The 21,804-nt window shown below is 40.5% G+C and overlaps 1 long non-coding RNA gene across 1 annotated transcript; it reads left to right on the forward strand.

Moving 5' to 3' along the window:
• The first annotated feature begins 861 nt into the window (after nt 1–861).
• On the forward strand, nt 862–20,519 carry LOC130360804 (uncharacterized). The gene is made up of 3 exons (XR_008890801.1): nt 862–968; nt 8,135–8,236; nt 20,136–20,519. It is a non-coding gene; the product is annotated as an uncharacterized LOC130360804 (long non-coding RNA).
• Nucleotides 20,520–21,804: the final 1,285 nt, after the last annotated feature.

The raw sequence follows: 21,804 nt of genomic DNA on the forward strand, positions 1-21,804 counted from the left end.
CAACTTACCTTTCATTTTATTTTATTTTTATTCTTTAAAAAATGGTTGCTCAAAAATAAAGAGTATGGAAAAGTTTCTTGACAGTGAGCACATGAGTGAAAGTGATGCTAGAACTCAAATTCATTTGAATGGACTGTTTCACAATCATCCATTGTATCAATTTGGCTAAAGATGATTTGACAAAAGGGAGAAAAATGGTCAAGGGAACACATATTGTTGCGGCATCCTGTCCATTTACCGGAAACAGTTGATGCCAGATGCTATTCAACTTTTGATAATTTAACAGAAGTTGGTTCATAAGTAGCATTGAGATTTAGGCAGAGATCATCTATGCCGGAGAACAGACATATGCTTTGTAAGCCATACATTATCTCTACAAAAAACGTAAGACAAATGATGCTACAATGGATGAAAAAAATGACATTAGTGATCCGGCATTCAGTGTACTTGGTTACTGGGCAACAGACAGGTGAACTCATCAAGCGTGATTATACATCAGTCCTCACTAGAGATGAGCGAAGTTACAGTGATTCGATTCGTCACGAACTTCTCGGCTCGGCAGTTGCTGACTTTAGCCTGCATAAATTAGTTCAGCTTTCAGGTGCTCCGGTGGCCTGGAAAAGGTGGATACAGTCCTAGAACAGAGTCTCCAGCCCACCGGAGCACCTGAAAGCTGAACTAATTTATGCAGGCTAAAGTCAGCAACAAAAAATGTATAGATTTAAACAAAATATTGCCATGTAAATGTTGATTGCTTTGCTAGGGAGTTAACGTGAACAATGTAATTACATTTTTTTATTTAAATATAGGCAAAATTTTCATCTATGAGTTTAGTGAACGTTTAACCTTTTTTTTTTTCTTCAAAATTATTATACAAAACAGACACAGCACGTCAGTCAGCCAATGCCAATGTTTCTACCTAGCCTGATGAAGCCCAGAGGGAGCAGTCACAGCCCAGTGTCTCCACGGTAAGGTCATGTTAAGGATACTTTCTTTTAAACGTTCATACTTTGTCTGGGGTTTTCTGCAACAATACTTCAACAGTTTTAGGGAAGACAGGTTGACTGTCCTCATGCAATCAAAAGACCATTCATATTTTGAGAAAATACAGTCGCCAAAAATGTTGGCAAGTATTTCTCACAGAAAAGGACTGCAGGAACACATGTTTTGCTATACACTTGTTTATTCCCTTTGTGTGTATTTGAACTATACAAAAAAAGGGAGGAAAAAAAAAGCAAATTGGACATAATGGCCCTCATTTACTATTGCAAACCCGACATGTTTTGTCGGGTTTTGCACCAGAAATTCTGTCTGTGCCAGATTTTGCGCCAGAATTGAAAAAGACCCGACTTACTCTCCATTTTGCTAAGAAAACATGAACAAGCGGTGTGATCTCTGAAAAGGGGCATGTTCCCGACATTTTCACAAAAACCCAACATATTTACTAAGGTTTCCACATAAAATGTGGTGGATTTGAGCTGATGAAAACCAGACAGTTCAGAGCATGTGTAAAAAAAGCAAAATGTAGGGAAAGTGGAAAATGTAGGGAAACCTTAGTAAATACCGTGGAAAATAAATTGTAGGGAATTAAAACCCACAAAGAAACCTACACTCCATAGTAAATGAGGGCCATTGTCACACCAAACTCTAAAAATGGGCTGGACAAAATTATTGGCACCCTTAACTTAATATTTGGTTGCACACCCTTTGGAAAAAATAACTGAAATCAGTTGCTTCCCATAACCATCAATAAGCTTCTTACACCTCTCAGCCGGAATGTTGGACCACTCTTCCTTTGCAAACTACTCCAGGTCTCTCTTATTGGAAGGGCGCCTTTTCCCAACAGCAATTTTAAGATCTTCCCACAGGTGTTCAATGGGATTTAGATCTGGACTCATTGTTGGCCACTTCAGAACTCTCCAGTGCTTTATTGCCATCCATTTCTGGGTGCTTTTTGACGTATGTTTGGGGTCATTGTCCTGCTGGAAGACCCAAAATCTTGGATGCAAATCCAGCTTTCTGACACTGGGATGCACAGTGCGACCCAAAATACGTTGGTAATCCTCAGATTTCCTGATGCCTTGCACACATTCAAGGCACCCAGTGCCAGAGGCAGCAAAACAACCCCAAAACCTCATTGAACCTCCACCATATTTCACTGTAGGTACTGTGTTCTTTTATTTGTAGGCCTCATTCCGTTTTCGGTAAACAGTAGAATTATGTGCTTTACCAAAAATATCTATCTTGGTCTCATCTGTCCACAAGATCTTTTCCCAGAAGGATTTTTGGCTTACTCAAATTCATTTTGGCAAAATGTAGCCTTGCTTTTTCATGGTTCTATGTCAGCAGTGGGGTCCTCCTGGGTCTCCTGCCATAGCATTTCATTTCATTTAAATGTCGACTGATGGTTCGCACTGACATTGATGCTCCCTGAGCCTACAGGACAGCTTGAATATCTTTGGAACTTGTTTGGGGCTGCTTATTCACCATCTGGACTATCCTGTGTTGACACCTCATCAATTTTCTCTTCCGTCCACACCCAGGGAGATTAGCTACAGTGCCATGAGTTGCAAACTTCTTGATAATGTTGTGCACTGTGGACAATGGCAAATCTAGATCTCTGGAGATGAACTTGTAACCTTGAGATTGCTGATATTTTTCCACAATTTTGGTTCTCATGTCCCCAGACAGTTCTCATCTCCTCTTTCTGTTGTTTATGCTTAGTGTGGCACACAAGACCCACAATGCAAAGACTAAGTGAACTTCTCTCCTTTTTATCTGCTTTCTGGTGTGATTTTTTATATTGCCCACAACTGTTACTTGCTTCAGGTGAGTTTAAAGGAGCATCATATGCTTGAAACAATCTTATTTTTCCACAATTTTGAAAGGGTGCCAATAATTTTGTCCAGCCCATTTTTGGAGTTTGGTGTGACATTATGTCCAATTTGTGTTTTTTTCCCCTCCTTTTTTTGGTTTAATTCCAATACACACAAAGATAATAAACATGTGTATAGCAAAACATGTGTTCCTGCAATCCTTTTCTGTGAGAAATACATCATTTTCTAGAAAAAATTCAGGGGTGCCAACATTTAAAGCTATGACTTAAAATGTGTGAATCATCAAAATATTATGTTAATTAAATTTGGACAATCAAGGTACCTATAAAAACTTCAGATCATGGTGCAAAAAATTAGCCCTCATACCACCCTGTATATGGAAAAAGAAAAAAGTTATAGGGGTCAGAAGATGACAATTTTAAACACACAAATTTTGGTGCATGTAGTTAGAATTTTTTTAAGTAGTAAAATAAAGAAAACCTATATAAATTGGGTATCATTGTAACCGTATGGACCTACAGAATAAATATAGGGTGTCATTTTTACTGAAAAGTGCACTGCGTAGAATCGGAATCCCCAAATATTTACAAAATTGCATTTTTTTTTTCAAATTTTGCCAAACAAATGTTTTTTTTTTATTCGCCGTAAATTTAGTGGTTAAATTATTGATGTCATTACCGAGTATAATTGGTGGCGCAAAAAATAAGCCCTCATATCAGTCTGTAAGTGCAAAATTGAAAGCGTTATGATTTTTAGAATGTGATGAAAAAAAATGTAAGTGCAATAATGGAAAAAACACGTTGTTTTCAAGGGGTTAAATTAGTAATTATAATATATATATATAGTAATTATAATTATGTTAATTATTAAAATGATTAATTTCCTTCAAAAAAGATTAATTTAGTGTAGAAGAACCGTTGTTAGAGTGGGTGATAATTTTGTTTTATGCAGATGTAGACATTTTGGGTTCACATCACGTTTTTGCCATACTGTTTTCAATCAACTTTTCTAAAGAAAACCGTATGGCAAAAAAACCCGGATGGAACAGTATGGGAAAAAAGTAAACTGTATGTTTTTTAAACTGTATACTGTTTTTAAAAGTGCATACAGTGCATCCATTTTTATAAAAAAAAAAAAAAAAAAAAAAACAAGCATATGTTTTCAAAAATTTTGACCATTTTTAATGGGAGGAGTGTTGGGTAGGGACTTTAAGATGCAAATGCGCACGTGCAACGTAAAAACCGTATATGGTTTACCGTATGGAACCGTATACATGTGCGTTTCCCCTTGACATCCATGTTAAAAAAAAACATATGCGGTAGCAGTACGGTTTTTAAACTGGAGACAAAATCGTGGTCAACCACGGTTTTTACTATGGATTTAAAAACGTACTGCAACCGCATACGTTTTTTATTTAACATGGACGTCAATGGGAAAGGCACATGTATACGGTTCCAGACAGGAAACCCTATATGGTTTTTACTTTGCACATGCGCATTTGCATCCTAAAATCCCCACCCAACACCCCTCCCATTAAAAATGGACAACATTTTCAAAAACATATGTTTTTTTTTTAAAGATGGATGGAACTGTATGCACTTTTAAAAGCAGTATACGGTCTAAAAACGCATACGGTTTACTTTTTCCCATACTGTTCCATCCCTTTTTTTTTCTTTTTGCCATACGGTTTTCTTTAGAAAAACTGATTGAAAACAGTATGGCAAAAACATGATGTGAACCCATTTAGCTTGGTCTGACCTGGAATACAGATGCGACTTTTTGAAGGTGATGCGACTTTTTTTTGTGTGCAAAAACTGCAACTATCGCACTTCATAAAATGACCACTGCAAAGTAAAAAAAAAAACTACTACGTGTGAAGAGTTTAGAAATGTCCATTGAGATAAGAAAAAAAATTGCACCATATACATATATATATATATATATATATATATATGTCACAATTGCGCATCTACTATGGAGCTTGATAAATCTCCTTCAATGTGATTCTGAGTGGTCATCTCAATGAGGTTTCACTGAAAGAGCTACAAAAAAGACTGGAATAGAACAAGAACTGTGGGTAAATATGTTGAATTCTGAAACATGTGGACAGTCTTTAAAAATGTTGGTAAAATTCCTAACATTTTAACAATTTTTCTAGCTTAAACTGCTCCCAACGTTCATACACAGGTTAAAGTGTACCTGTCGTCAACAAAAACATTTTATATAATGTAGTATGCCATTATATGTATATTTGTAATATACGTTGGTTAAAAATGTGTATATTTTTGTCCCTGCAGCTATTGCATGTGTATTTCTATGAGGAGTCCAAATACAGGAAGTGAGGATGGACAAGCAGGGCTCTGTCCACTAAAAAAAAAGCAGCACAATGTGCACTGAGGCTCTATAACATGCTCCTGGCTCATACATCAGGATGATTGACAAGCCAGGAATCTGCACAGAGCCCTGCTTGTCCTACCCTCACTTCCTGTTTTTGGACTCCTCATAGAGACACACAGACAATAGCTGCAGGGACAGCATTTTTAACCCAAAACTATGCACAATTTTTAACCAATGTATATTACAAATATACACATAATGGTATTATCTACATTATGTAAAAAGTTTTTGTTGACGACAGGTACACTTTAATGTCAAATGCTAACATAGATACATTTAACACCTTAACGACGCAAGACGTAAATGTACGTCCTGGTGAGCTGGTACCTAACGCACCAGGACGTACATTTACATCCTATGCATAACCGCGAGCAACGGAGCGATGCTCGTGTCATGCGCGACAGGTCCAGGCTGCTGATAGCAGCCAGGGATCCATCCGTAATGGCGGACATCTGCGATCGCGCGGATGTCCGCCATGAACCCCTCAGATGCTGTGATCAATACAGATCACGGCATCTGCAGCATTGCGGTACTTTGAATGGATGATCGGATCGCCCGCAGCGCTGCCGGGCCGATCCGATCATCCAGCATGGCAGCTGGAGGTCCCCTCACCTGCCTCCGCTGCCTTCCATAGGTCTTATGCTCTGGTCTGCGATCGAGCAGACCAGAGCAGAAGATGACTGATAATACTGATCAGTGATATGTGCTATGCATAGCACTGAACAGTATTAGCAATCGAATGATTGTTATAAATAGTCCCTTATGGGGATTATTAAAGTGTAAGAATAAAAGTAAAAAAAGTAAAAAATAAAAGTAAAAACATTTTTTTTTAAAAACCTCCCCCAATAAAAAGTAAATTGTCCCATTTCCCCCCAAAAAGTGTAAAACTATTAGCTGCTTTTTTTTTATAACCTTTTATTCCAAAAAAAATTAATAAAAAAATTATTAAAAGTTATAAGCAAATATGGTATCAATAAAAAAGTGCAGATCACGGCGCAAAAAATTAGCCCTCATACCGCCACTTATACGGAAAAAGGAAAAAGTTATAGGTCTTCAAAATAGTGGGATTTTAAACATACTAATTTGGTTAAACACATGCAGAGAAGAGGGAGAATAGCACTGGGCCCCAGCTGTTTAGTGCAGGTGATCACCCGGATAACCAGTCCAGTATATCGATATCCACATAGAAATTGGTCACAGCACAGAAGCAGCAGACTCCAAAGTAAAGCAAGCTGTTGTCTTTTTATTTGTTACCAGCAGTGCAAGGTTTCGGCTATGTGTTAGCTTGACAAAGGCTAACCGATAGCCGAAATGTTGCACTGCTGGTAACAAATAAAAAGACAACAGCTTGCTTTACTTTGGAGTCTGCTGCTTCTGTGCTGTGACCAATTTCTATATGAATTTGGTTCAACAGTTTGCGATTTTTTTTTAAGCGCAACAGTAATAAAAAAGTTTATTATCATGGGTATCATTTTAATCATATTGACCCAAAGAATAAAGAACACATGTCATTTTTAACGTAAATTGTACGGCGTGAAAACGAAACCTTAAAAAATTTGCTAAATTGCGGTTTTCTTTTTAATTTCCCCACACAAATAGTATTTTTTGGTTGCGCCATACATTTTACGGTAAAGTGAGTGATGGCATTACAACGGACAACTGGTCGCGCAAAAAACAAGCCCTCATACTAGTCTGTGGATGAAAATATAAAAGAGTTATGATTTTTTTGAAGGCGAGGAGGAAAAAACTAAAACGTAAAAATAAAATTGTCTGAGTCCTTAAGGCCCAAATGGGCTGAGTCCTTAAGGGGTTAAATGAGTTGTCCGGTGAAATGTCCCCCCCACTATTATGCCCAGCCTGCCTAATAAAATAATACCAAGTTAAACTTACCTTCTTTGCTTCCTCGTAGTCTCTGGTATCAGGGTGCCTTGTCGGTAGCCAGTGACACTGCTCTCCCCCAAGCTGCAGATCGTAGCGTCTGTAGCTGGAGGAACTGTCTGAGATGGGACACTGCTATGGCCTCCGGAGGGCTCCAGGAAGTGAGGGAAAGTATTTATTTGTTTATTATATTATTAGGCTGGCATATTAGGGGAAAAAAACATTTCACTGGACAACACCTTTAATGCTTGCTTTAGGAAAGACCATCAAAAGCTATGGTAAAGGTGGGAAGGTGGAGAGCTGAAGATAACAGAGAAGTACAGTAGGTGAAGATGAGTATGACAAGTAGCTACAATAAAAAAATGTAAAACATCTTCAACCTAGACAGATGTGGAATGACTGAAAATCTTTTTATATCATTAATTCATATTAATTCCTTTGTGACTGAAAAACAAGGATGCGGGACTAGAATAAGGAATATTCTCCAAGGTATATTATCTCTGTAAGTATTGAGCTAAAAATTAGTATTCTGACATGGAAATGATGATTCTTAAACTAAAACCGTATGGTAGACAGTGACTGTGGTAGGTACAAGGCTGTAGCAGTCTGTCTGCAGCAGGATTCATGCCGATTAGAGAGAAAAAATACACAGATAAACACCGATCCCTGGGTGTTTGATGTACTCGGCATAAACAAAGATCAAAAAACGGAATCAGTTTGAGGTAGTGTGCATGCTTTTCTCTACTACTCATAATCAGCTTAAAAAACATATCATAGACATTATTAATAAAGATTAGTAAAGATGGCAGAAGATATGGTATTCTAAGAATTAAGGTAATATTATTATAAGTATGACACTCGGGTGAGTGCATAGCGTTGGTTATCCCTGAGGAACATGTTAAATACTATTGTTGAAAAAAAAAAAAGCATTTTCCTGCCATTTTTTACTTTCTATATATGGAAATATAAAATATTGAAATATTGAAAAATGTTATATACCAAAAGAATGTTGTGTTTTACAGAAAATGCCACTGAACTCGAAAGTGCCCCAAAAAGCTAATAAAATGTGATGAAAAATGATGAAACAAGGCAGAAAACAGCTGTGTCTAAATCCATCCAGCCAGGTCAGCACTTGGGAACATTCAATGGCCCTATAGAGAATAAATGGAGTGATGACCCCAACTCAGCAGTGTGCACCATTCATTCCACCATTTAAAGGGGTACTCCGGTGAAAACCTTTTTTTTCTTTTAAATCAACTGGTTCTGGAAAGTTAAACAGATGTTTACATTACTTCTATTAAAAAACCTTAATCCTTCCTGTACTTATTAGCTGCTGAATACTACAGAGGAAGTTCTTTTCTTTTTGGAATGCTCTCTGATGACATCACGAGCACAGTGCTCTCTGCTGACGTTATTATAATAATAATAATAATAATAAGTCTTTATTTATTTATTGTTGTCCTTAGTGGGATTTGAACCCAAGGCCCCAGCACTGCAAGGCAGCAGTGCTAACCACTAAGCCACAATGCTGCCCTTAGCATACATCTGCTATGCACGGTTGCTAAAATGGACAGAGATGTCAGCAGAGAGTACTGTGTTCGTGATGTCATCAGTGTTCCAAAAAGAAAGGAATTTCCTCTGTAGCATTCAGAAACTAGTAAGTACTGGAAGGATTAACGTTTTTTAATAGAAGTAATATACAAATATGTTTAACTTTCTGGCACCAGTTGATTTAAAAGAAAAAAGGTTTTCACCGGAGTATCCCTTTAATCATCAACCATTTTATCCCTGTTCTTGGGATCAGCAATCAGCTTGTTACCCCTGTCTAATGGATATCAGGATAGTTTATTCAGATGGGAATACCGCTTTAGTAAAGAGCATATAATTATGTTTATTTTGTTGACTTTAAGACGTTATTTTGATTTTTCTTCCCACAGTTTTACCAGCAGGTCATTGAAGAAAGAAAGTACAATCAATTCTGTTCCAGTGTCTTAACCCCTTAAGGATCCAGCCATTTTACACCTTAGGACCCGGCCATTTTTTGCACATCTGACCACTGTCACTTTAAACATTAATAACTCTGGAATGCTTTTAGTTATCATTCGGATTCTGAGATTGTTTTTTCGTGACATATTCTACTTTAACATAGTGGTAAAATTTTGTGGTATCTTGCATCCTTTCTTGGGAAAAATCCCAAAATTTGATTAAAAAAATTGAAAATTTTGCATTTTTCTAACTTTTAAGCTCTCTGCTTGTAAGAAAAATTGATATTCCAAATAATTTTTTTTATTCACATATACAATATGTCCACTTTATGTTTGCATCATAAAATGTACGTGTTTTTACTTTTGGAAGACACCAGAGGGCTTCAAAGTTCAGCAGCAATTTTCCAATTTTTCACAAAATTTCCAAACACAATTTTTCAGGGACCAGCTCAGGTTTGAAGTGGATTTGAAGGGTCTTCATATTAGAAATACCCCACAAATGACCCCATTATAAAAACTGCACCCCCCAAAGTATTCAAAATGACATTAAGTCAGCGTTTTAACCCTTTAGGTGTTTCACAGGAATAGCAGCAAAGTGAAGGAGAAAATTCACAATCTCCATTTTTTACACTCGCATGTTCTTGTAGACCCAATTTTTTAGTTTTTACAAGGGGTAAAAGGAGAAAATGTATACTTATATTTGTAGCCCAATTTCTCTCGAGTAAGCATATACCTCATATGTCTATGTAAAGTGTTCGGCGGGCACAGTAGAGGGCTCAGAAGCGAAGGAGCGACAAGGGGATTTTGGAGAGTACGTTTTTCTAAAAAGGGTTTTTGGGGGGCATGTTGCATTTAGGAAGCCCCTATGGTGCCAGAACAGCAAAAAAAAAAAAACACATGGCATACCATTTTGGAAACTAGACCCCTTGAGGTACGTAAAAAGGAATAAAGTGAGCCTTAATACCCCATAGTAGTGTTGCTCGCGAATATTCGCAATTCGAATTTTATTCACGAATATCGCATATTCGCGAATTCGCGAATATTCGCGAATATAGCGCTATATATTCATAATTACGAATATTCCTTTTTTTTTTTTTTTTTTCACAGTACACATCACAGTGATCATCCCTCTCTGCTTCCAGCTTATGTGGTGTAAGAAGGCTCTAATACTACTGTGTGAGACCGGTGTGCGGATTTTCGCATATGCGAACATTTACATATGCAAATGTTCGCATATGCGAATTTACGCTTATGCTAATTTTGTATATGCAAATTTTCGTATATGTTAATTTCCGCACACGCGAATATTCGCATATGCGAAAATAAAACGAGAATATTACGAACATGCGAATATTCGCGAATATGACGAATATTCGTCCATATATTCGCGAATATTCGCGAATTCAAATATAGCCTATGCCGCTCAACACTACCCCATAGGTGTTTCACGACTTTTGCATATGTAAAAAAAAATAAATAAATGTCACTAAAATGTGTGTTTCCCCCCAAATTTCACATTTTTGCAAGGGTTAATAGCAGAAAATACCCCCCAAAATTTGTAACCCCATCTCTTCTGAGTATGAAGGTACCCCATAAGTTGACCTGAAGTGTACTACGGGCGAACTACAATGCTCAGAAGAGAAGGAGTCATATTTGGCTTTTTGAGAGCAAATTTTGCTCGGGGGAATGTCGCATTTAGGAAGCCCCTATGGTGCCAGGACAGCAGAAAAAAACACATGGCTTACCATTTTGGAAACTAGACCCCTTGAGGAACGTAACAAGGCATAAAGTGAGCATTTACCCCCCACTGGTGTCTGTCAGATCTTTGGAACAGTGGGCTGTACAACATTTTTAATTTGCACAGCCCACTGTTCCAAAGATCTGTCAGACACCAGTGGGGTGTAAATTCTCACTGCACCCCTCATTACATTCCGTGAGGGGTGTAGTTTCTGAAATGGGGTCACATATGTTTTTTTTTTTTTTTTTGTGTTTGTCAAAACCGCTGTAACAATCAGCCACCCCTGTGCAAATCACCTCAAATGTACATGGCACACTCTCCCTTCTGGGCCTTGTTGTGCGCCCCCAGAGCACTTTGCGCCCCCATATGGGGTATCTCCATAGTCAGGAGAAATTGCATTACAAATTTTGGGGGGCTTTTTTCCCTTTTACCTCTTGTCAAAATGAAAAGTATAGGGCAACACCAGCATCTTAGTGTAAAAAATAAATTTTTTTACACTAACATGCTGGTGTAGACCCCAACTTCACCTTTTCATAAGGGGTGAAAATTTGTTAGGCAATTTCTCCCGAGTACGGCGATACCCCATATGTGGCCCTAAACTGTTGCCTTGAAATACGACAGGGCTCCGAAGTGAGAGCGCCATGTGCATTTGAGGCCTGAATTAGGGATTTGCATAGGGGTGGACATAGGGGTATTCTACGCCAGTGATTCCCAAACAGGGTGCCTCCAGCTGTTGCAAAACTCCCAGCATGCTTGGACAGTCAACGGCTGTCCGGCAATACTGGAAGTTGTTGTTTTGCAACAGCTGGAGACTCCATTTTGGAAAGAGTGGCGTACCAGACGTTTTTCATTTTTATTGGGATGGGGGGCTGTGTAGGGGTACGTGTATATGTAGTGTTTTTTACTTTTTATTTTATTTTGTGTTAGTGTAGTGTAGTGTAGTGTTTTTAGGGTACAGTCACACGGGCGGGGGATTACAGCGAGTTTCCCGCTGCGAGTCTGAGCTGCAGCCTGATACTCACTGTAAGCCCCCTGCCCATGTGAATGTACCCTGTACATTCACTGGGGGGGGGACCTCCAGCTGTTGCAAAACTACAACTCCCAGGATGCACAGTCTATCAGTGCATGCTGGTAGTTATAGTTTTGCAACAGCTGGAGGCACACGGGTTGGGAAACACTGAGTTAGGAAACATACAATGTTTCCCAACCAGTGTGCCTCCAGTTGTTGCAAAACCACAACTCCCAAACATTCTCAGGCATGCTGGAAGTAGTAGTTCGGCAACATCTTTAGAGCCAGATGTTGCCGAACTACAACTCCCAGCATGCTTGGAGTTGTAGTTTTGCAACATCTGGAGCACTACATTTTGCAGACCACTAATACAGTGGTTTCCAATCTGTGCCCTTCCAGATGTTGCAAAACTACAACTCCCAGTATGCCAAAACTGTCCAGGCATGCTGGGAGTTGTAGTTCTGCAACATCTGAAGGGCCAGATGTTACAGAACTACAACTCCCAGCATGCCTGGACAGTAACAGCATGCTGAGGATGTGTAGTTTTGCAACATCTGGAAGGGCACAGTGGTCCCAAAACTGTGGACCTCCAGAAGTTGCAAAACTGCAACTCCCAGCATGCCCAGATGCCAAGGGCTGTCTGGGCATGCTGGGAGTTGTAGTATACAGGGTCCCAATACAGCAATGCATGTCGCTTTACGGCGACGAGCATTGCTGTAAAGGGCCCGACTGTGGCTGAAGAGGAACTCACCTGTCGCCGCCGCCGTCTTCATCGCCGGGGTCCGGGTCTTCAGGGACGAGGTAAGTACCGGGGACGGGCCCCAGTACTCCCCCGTCCCCCGCCGCGTCCTCCGGTCTTCCTCCCGTCCTCTCCGGACTTCCAGGGGCTGGGCAAGGGCGGGAGGAAGTAACCGCCCCCCACCCTGCGATTGGTCGGTTAGCTAACCGACGGATTGCAGGGGATAGGAGGAGGTGGCAGGCTTGCCACCTCGCTCCTAGCCTCCAGCATGGTCCTGGCTGTCTGTGACAACCGGGATCATGCAAAATTACCGGGCGGTCGGGTCCCAGAGACTCGATCAGCCCAGTATCACCGCAGATCGCAAGGGCGATTTCCCTCGCGATTTGCGGCGATCTACATGGCCCCCCTGGGCGTTTGCCCTGGATGCCTGCTGAAGCATTTCAGCAGGCATCCACTTCCGATCTCTGCCCGGCGCACGGCAGGGACCGGAAAACGCCAGGACGTACGGGGACGTCCTGGGTCCTTAAAGCCCAGGGTGCGGGGACGTCCCCGTACATCCTGGGTCCTTAAGAAGTTAAAGGGGAACTGCGGTGGAAAACTTTTTTTTTTTTTTAAATGAACTGGTGCCAGAAAGTTAAACAGATTTGTAAAATACTTCTATTAAAAAATCTTAATCCTTTCAGTACTTTTTAGCAGCTGTATGCTACAGAGGAAAATCTTCATTTTTTAAATTATTTTTTGTGTTTTCCACAGTGCTCTCTGCTGACACCTGTTGCCCGTATCAGGAACTGTCCAGAGTAGGAGAAAATCCCGATAGCAAACCTATGCTAATCTGGACAGTTCCTGACACGGACCGAGGTGTCAGCAGAGAGCACTGTGGACAACACAAAAAATAAATTCAAAAAGTAAAGAATTTCCTCTGTAGCATACAGCTGCTAAAAAGTACTAAAATGATTAAGATTTTTTAATAGAAGTAATTACAAATCTGTTTAACCTTCTGGCACCAGTTCATTTAAAAAAAAAAAGTTTTCCACCGGAGTACCCCTTTAAGACACTGGAACATAATTGATTGTACTTTCTTTCTTCAATGACCTGCTGGTAAAACTGTGGGAAGAAAAATCTAAATAACGTTGCCTTAAAGTCAAGAAAATAAACATATAATTATATGCTCTTTACTAAAGGGGTATTCCCATCTGAATAAGTTATCCTCACATCCATTAGACAGGGGTAACACTTTTAAATTGGTTGTCAGGTTATGTAAAACTTATTCCCTTTCCACAGGATAAAGAAGATAATTGCGTTTTTTGTTTACTTCCTTGTTTTTGTCTTTTTTTATATAAATCCTGTCATTATAAAACTTGGTAAAATTATACAGACAAAACTCGGGACACATACAGTCATGGCCGTAAATGTTGGCACCCCTGAAATTCCTCAGAAAATTGAGTATTTCTCACTGAAAAGGATTGCAGTAACACGTTTTTCTGTACACATGTTTATTCCCTTTGTGTGTATTGGAACTAAACCAAAAAAGGAGGGGAAAAAAAGCTAATTGGACATAATGTCACACCAAACTCCAAAAATGGGCTAGACAAAATTATTGGCACCCTTAACTTAATATTTGGTTGCACACACTTTGGAAAACATAACTGAAATCAGTCTCTTCCTATAACCATCAATAAGCTTCTTACACCTCTCAGACGGAATGTTGGACCACTTTTCCTTTGCAAACTGCTCCAGGTCTCTCTTATTGGAAGGGCGCCTTTTCCCAATAGCAATTTTAAGATCTCTCCACAGGTGTTCAATGGGATTTAGATCTGGACTCATTTCTGGCCACCTCAGAACTCTCCAGGGCTTTGTTGCCATCCATTTCTGGGTGCTTTTTGACATATGTTTGGGGTCATTGTTCTGCTGGAAGACACACAGACACACCATGCAAAGACTAAGTGAACTTCTCTCCTTTTTATCTGCTTTCAGGTGTGATTTTTATATTGCCCACACCTGTTACTTTCCCCAGGTGAGTTTAAAGGAGTGACACATGCTTGAAACAATCTTATTTTTCCACAATTTTTGAAAGGGTGCCAATCATTTTATCTAGCCCATTTTTTGAGTTTGGTGTGACATAATGTCCAATTTGCTTTTTTTCCCTCCCTTTTTTGGTTTAGTTCCAATACACACAAAGGGAATAAACATGTGTATAGCAAAACATGTATTACTGCAATCCTTTTCTCTGAGAAATACTTCATTTTCTAGGAAAATGTCAGGGGTGCCAACATTTACGGCCATGAAAATGTTTGGCCATGTTACAATATGTGTCATGTTCAGTGATACATACATATTCATATGATGAGTTATAATGTTACTAACATTCAGATGAGTGTGGTATGTAGTCATTGAACATGATTCACATTATTTTAGTTATGATATATTTGTTTTTATTGTAATAAAGAATGGATTTGTTTATGAATATTTGGATTGTTTAGGGAGGAGAGCGTTAAATCCCCATGCCACAATATACAGGTTGGGCCATTTATATGGATACACCTTAAAGGACATCTGCAGTGCTGGGCAAAAAAACTTTTTTTTACCTCATTTAATAGGTCTTTGAAAGACCTTTCCAACGATGTCTCCCCCATCAAAATTGGCCCAGTCGTTCTCCCGTTATCAGCACACGAATTACGGAGGAGAAGTGAAAATAAAACTACATCTCCCATCATGCCTTGTGCTTACTTCCTGTAAGCTGCTGCCCTCCCCCTGTTCTATCCCCCCCCCCCCCCCCCCCCCCGAGCAAATTATTATATTGTAACGCCCACATCTCCCTTCCCAATGCATACACCCTCCCCTTCTGCTCATCTCCCCCTCCCCATGCTGCTCCTGTCCAGTGATGAAGCAGCTGCCTCCGTGCTCACTGTAGTGTGGGCACTGGAGAGTGGAGAGTGAAAGGAAAAATGGTAAAAAAACATAATTGTTTGTCTATAAAACTGTCCTGATAGGGGTCCCTCCATCTTTTTCACAACTACAACTCCAAGCATGCCCAGTTATTTTATATGCTGTTCGGGCATGCTGGGAATTCCAGTGGGGCCTCCAGCTGTTGCAAGACTACAAATCCCAGCATGCCCTGTCAGCTTTCTGCTGTTTGAGTGTATAAAGGAGTTGTAGTTCACCAACACCTCTACTGTATCAGGAGACTCCTGGGAGTTGTAGTTCACAAACACCTCCATTGTATCTCTGTAGTCTCCTGGGAGTTGTAGTTCACCAACACCTCTATTGTATCAGGAGTCTCCTGGGAGTTGTAGTTCACCAACACCTCTATTGTATCTCTGTAGTCTCCTGGGTGTTGTAGTTCACCAACACCTATATTGTATCTCTGTAGTCTCCTGGGGGTTGTAGTTCACCAACACCTCTATTGTATCTCTGTAGTCTCCTGGGAGTTGTAGTTCACCAACACCTCTATTGTATCTCTATAGTTTCCTGGGAGTTGTAGTTCATACACCAGTGTTTCCCAACCAGGGTGCCTCCAGATGTTGCAAAACTACTACTCCCAGCATTCCCTGGTTGGGAAACACTGGCATACACACACACATAACAGGGACTACAACTCCCAGCATGTGTCATTCAGTAGTCCCCCCCCCCCCCCCAGTATGATATTTATTCCCTGTAGTCTATACACCACCAGCCCGTGCAGTATAATATGTCTCCTTCACACACACGTCCCCCCCCTCCCTGCTCTGTGGTTTGCTCTGTGTTTCCCCCATGATAACTTGAATCCTCCCGTGATAAGTGAGGTCCTATGTAGACAGAGCAGGGGAGGGGGGAGGAGCCGTGGACGTCCTCATTCTCCCCCTGCTTGAATCTTACAGATAGGGGCGTTTCTGAGGATGAGCCTATGGCTGCCTCAGAAAGCACCCGCTCATGCATATGCATAAGCAGGGAGGAGCTGACAGAGGCTAGGGGGAGCACAAACACTGCTGGGAGGAAGAGATCTCCGTCCCCAAGATGGCGGCTGCAATGTAATGAATAGGGGACGGACGCAGGACTACTGGGCTATGCTGGCAACTCTAATATCTCAGAAACGGCTGCATATAGGTAAATAGGACTAATTGACTGAATTGTATAACTTTTGTTTGGGGAACATTTGGGCAGGGATTTTTGACCACTACAGTTGTCCTTTAATAAAATGGGAATGGTTGGTGATATTAACTTCCTGTTTGTGGCACATTAGTATATGTGAGGGGGGAACTTTTCAAGATGGGTGGGGACCATGGTGGCCGTTTAGTTTTTTCAATAGGAAGAGGGTCAAGTGACACATCAAACTTATTGGGAATTTCACAAGAAAAACAATGATGTGCTTGGTTTTAACATAACTTTATTCTTTCATTAGTTATTTACAAGTTTCTGACCACTTATAAAATGTGTTCAATGTGCTGCCCATTGTGTTGGATTGTCAATGCAACCCTCTTCTCCCAGTCTTCACACACTAATAGCAACACCGCAGGAGAAATGCTAGCACAGGCTTCCAGTACTCGTAGTTTCAGGTGCTGCACATCTCGTATCTTCACAGTATAGACAATTGCCTTCAGATGACCCCAAAGATAAAAGTCTAAGGGGGTCAGATCGGGAGACCTTGGGGGCCATTCAACTGGCCCATGACGACCAATCCACTTTCTAGGAAACTGTTCATCTAGGAATGCTCGGACCTGACACCCATAATGTGGTGGTGCACCATCTTGCTGGAAAAACTCAGGGAACGTGCCAGCTAGTGATGTCGCAAACATAAAACTTTTGGTTCGCGAACGGCGAATGCTAACTTCTGCAAATGTTCACGAACTGGCAAACCGGGCGAACCGCCATTGACTTCAATGGGCAGGCGAATTTTAAAACCCACAGGGACTCTTTCTGGCCACAATAGTGATTTAAAAGTTGTTTCAAGGGGACTAATACCTGGACTGTGGCGTGCTGGAGGGGGATCCATGGCAAAACTCCCATGGAAAATTACATAGTTGATGCAGAGTCTGGTTTTAATCCATAAAGGGCATAAATCACCTATTATTCCTAAGTTCTTTGGAATAACGTGCTTTAGCCCCCTTTAGGCAGCACATAGATCCCCCCTTTAGGCATCACATAGTTAGATCCCCCTTTAGGCAGCACATAGATTCCCCCATAGTAGGCAGCACATAGTTAGAGCCCCCCTTTAGGCAGCACATAGGTAGAGCCTCCCTTTAGGCAGCACATAGAGCCCCCTTTAGGCATCACATAGTTAGATCCCCCCTTTAGGCATCACATAGTTAGATCCTCCCTTTAGGCAGCACATAGATTCCCCAATGTTAGGCAGCACATAGTTAGAGCCTCCCTTTAGGCAGCACATAGAGCCCCCATTTAGGCAGCACATAGATTCCCCCATATTAGGCAGCACATAGTTAGAGCCTCCCTTTAGGCAGCACATAGAGCCCCCTTTAGGCAGCACATATTTAGATCCCCCTTTAGGCAGCACATAGATTCCCCCATATTAGGCAGCACATAGTTAGAGCTCCCCTTTAGGCAGCACTGGTTTTATTTCACAGCCAAAAAAGGTATTTTTTTTATTTTATTTGAACAACTGTCAAACCAAATGTGATTTGCACTAGTGTGACAATGAGCAAAAAAGGTTGCCAGCGGAGTTCCCCTTTTAAGCAGAGGTCCCCAACCAGGGTGTCTCCAGCAGTTGCAAGACACACAGACTGAACTTATAGCCCTTTTAATACTGTAGTTAGTTGCTTGAAGGAACTTAAGTTTTACACTGGAGTACTCCTTTTAACCAGCGGTCCCCTCCCAACCAGGGTGCCTCCAGCTGTTGCAAGACACACGGACTGATCTTATAGCCCTTTTAATACTGTAGTTAGTTGCTTGAAGGAACTTAAGTTTTACACTGGAGTACCCCTTTTAACCAGCGGTTCCCTCCCAACCAGGGTGCCTCCAGCTGTTGCAAGACATACAGACTGATATTTGAGCACTAAAAAGGGCTTTTTTGGGTGCTGTCCTTAAAGCAGATGTTAGACTAGTGCTTTAGGAGTAAAGTGGACCCTGAATACACCACCTAGCAGCAACCTAGCTATCGCTTTCCCTATTACAGCAGGAGCAGCTTCCCTGTCTCTCCACTTTCTAAGCCTGCAGCATGCTGAATGAGGGTAAAATGGCATCCGTGCAGGCGGTAGGAGGGTCTGAAAGGGAGGGACTGCTGCTGATTGGCTGTAATGTGTCTGCTGACTCTGACTCACAGGGTCAAAGTTTACTGCAATGTTAAAGTATAGGGGGCGAATCGAACTTCACATATGTTCGCCTGGCGATGCAAACGCAAACATGCTAAGTTCGCCGGGAACTGTTGGCCGGCGAACAATTTGCGACATCTCTAGTGCCAGCTTCAGTGCATAAAGAGGGAAACACATCATCATGTAGCAATTTCACATATCCAGTGGCCTTGAGGTTTCCATTGATGAAGCATGGCCCCACTATCTTTGTACCCCATATACCACAGCATACCATCAATTTTTGTGTTCCAACAGTCTTGGAGGGATCTTTCCAATGTGGGTTAGTGTCAGACCAATAGCGGTGGTTTTGTTTGTTGACTTCACCATTCACATAAAAGTTTGCCTCATCACTGAACAAAATCATCTGCGTAAACTGTGGGTCCTGTTCCAAATTTTTTTGCCCATTCTGCAAATTCAGTGCGCTGATCTGGGTCATCCTCGTTGAGATGCTGCAGTATCTGGAGTTTGTAAGGGTGCCATTTGTGAGTAGCTAATATCCGCCGAAGGGATCTTTGACTAATGCCCCTCTCCAGTGACATGCGCTGTGGGCTCTTGCTGAATGAAGCTAGGACAGCCACTGATGTTTCTTCATTAGTCCACATTTTGGCAAATCCAACACTGAACCAGTTTCACGAAACTTAGCAAGCAGTTTGCTAACTGTAGCATGGGAGATGGGTGGTCTCGTAGGGTGTCTTGCATTGAAATCTGCTGCAATGACCCGGTTACTGCATTCACCAGACATCAACACAATTTCTATCTAGTCCTCACGTGCTAACCTCGACGACATGTCAATGGCTGTAAACAAAGAGAAACTTGTAAATAACTCATGAAAGAATAAAGTTACGTTAAAACCAAGCACACCAGTGTTTTTCTTGTGAAATTCCCAATAGGTTTGATGTGTCACATGACCCTCTTCCTATTGAAAAAACTAAAGTTGGATTCAAAATGGCCGACTTCAAAATGGCCGCCATGGTCACCTCCCATCTTGAAAAGTTTCCCGCCTCACATATACTAATGTGCCACAAACAGGAAGTTAATATGACCAACCATTCCCATTTTATTAAGGTGTATCCATATAAATGGCCCACTCTGTATGTACTACAGGTGGCAATGATTAGGGGAATATTTTCCAGTTCCCTATAAAAGAGATCCTCTGTCTGTACTAAAGTTGTATGACTAAGGATGAGCATATCAACCGAAACGTGTCCCCTGTACTTCTGCATCATTTGTGTGTGCTGATCTGAAAAATACTTATGGTTTTATCCGAGAAGCTGGGAACCTAGAATGAGGACTGCTGCAGCTGGACCGAGAGCACGCTGAATCTTTTATGCCTATCCTGCTCCTGTGATACTGAAGAAGAATACAAAGATGTGTCTTTGGTCTCCAGCGCCAGTTTTCTTTCAACCATCTAACTTTTTGATTATGGAAGCAGAACACAAAGCAGTTATTTGTAAGCTGAATTGTAAAAATGCAGGAATTTATCAGCAATAAAGGAGATTTGCCAATGCAGCAGACATTACAAAGTTTAAAGAACCCAAGAAGTAACATCTGAAGAGCTGAAATGACGTTAATATTGATTTTTTGATAACAGCCATGCTTGACATCAGTTTGCAGGTCAGTGAACTGATGAAGCATTTTCTTGTAATGAGTCAAAGCCTGTTGAGAAGTGAAATGTCTTTCCGTACTGTTTCTTGTTTTCTAAATTAAATACTTAAAAGATTTTTAAGGAAGAACAAAAAAATACCGGTGATAAAGGAAATTCTAGTGAATAATATAAAGAATATGTCACAATACAATATATTTGCTTGTACCATATGATTTTTTTGCTCCATAAAAAAGGCTTTGGTTCCTCCTTACATATATAATCTCTAAATAAATACAGTGGCCAATATTTTATTTATTTAAACTTTTACTTTTCAATGCAGTTTACAAAAAACACTTATTTATAATTTATTTACGAAGGTTATAGCGAGAAGTGGCCATCATCAATTAGCTATTATGATGTTTCCCATACAATGCACACACACAGAAGATCCCGCTTCCCTAGATCTCTATGGCACACCCTCGGAAACAGCAGCACCATGAATATCATTATTGAACAGTACTTAGCAGTGTAATGTAAAGTTCTAGCATAGCAGTGAGATATAATACAAGAGCTTTTAGAAGCTTTTTTTTATGTGCATCTGTGTGTGTGCCTGTCTTATTTTATGGACCAGATTCACATGAAACTGATATGTGCAGAAATTTTGACTTAATTTGTGCAAAAAACCTACATACACTGCTCAAAAAAATTAAGGGAACACTAAGATAACACATGCTAGATCTGAATGAATGAACTAATCGTATGAAGTTTCTAGCCCATCCGTCGGGCTCTTCATCAGGCTTATAAAACCATACAAATGACTAAATGACTAAAAAGACCCAGGGAGAAATTACAGCCGGGTCAAAGGTTAACATGACGTCACACATCGGGTCACACATCTATAGTTATACATAATAAAACATTCGTAAAACATGACATTTGAACCTATAATAACTATAATTACTAATATACTCCTGACCATACTCAGTGAGGGACCCGTTTTCTTTCTTTAAAAACACTGTAGTCCCCTCTTTGCGAGACACTGTCGAGCTTGAGAACGAGGCTCTTACATCAGCCCCATTCATAAAAAACAAAAACGGAACGAGGCTGACACATAGTACTACACTTTGTAAACAAAGTGTCACGATGTATCCAGCTCCCGTTCCTGTGAATGAAGTCAGAGGAAGATCACAGGTAAGTAATTAGACAATCTCTAACGCCAAGGATGAGGGATAAATTACTCTGTCCTAGACAGTATAACTTGGGTGAACAATATAGAATAATATCAATTACAACTAGATTGTGTTTCTAGTTGTAAATATCTTTATTGATTCCAAACAAGATATTTACAACTAGAA

The sequence above is a fragment of the Hyla sarda genome, chromosome 3 (assembly GCF_029499605.1).
Source record: "Hyla sarda isolate aHylSar1 chromosome 3, aHylSar1.hap1, whole genome shotgun sequence".
Taxonomy (NCBI): Eukaryota; Metazoa; Chordata; class Amphibia; order Anura; family Hylidae; genus Hyla; species Hyla sarda.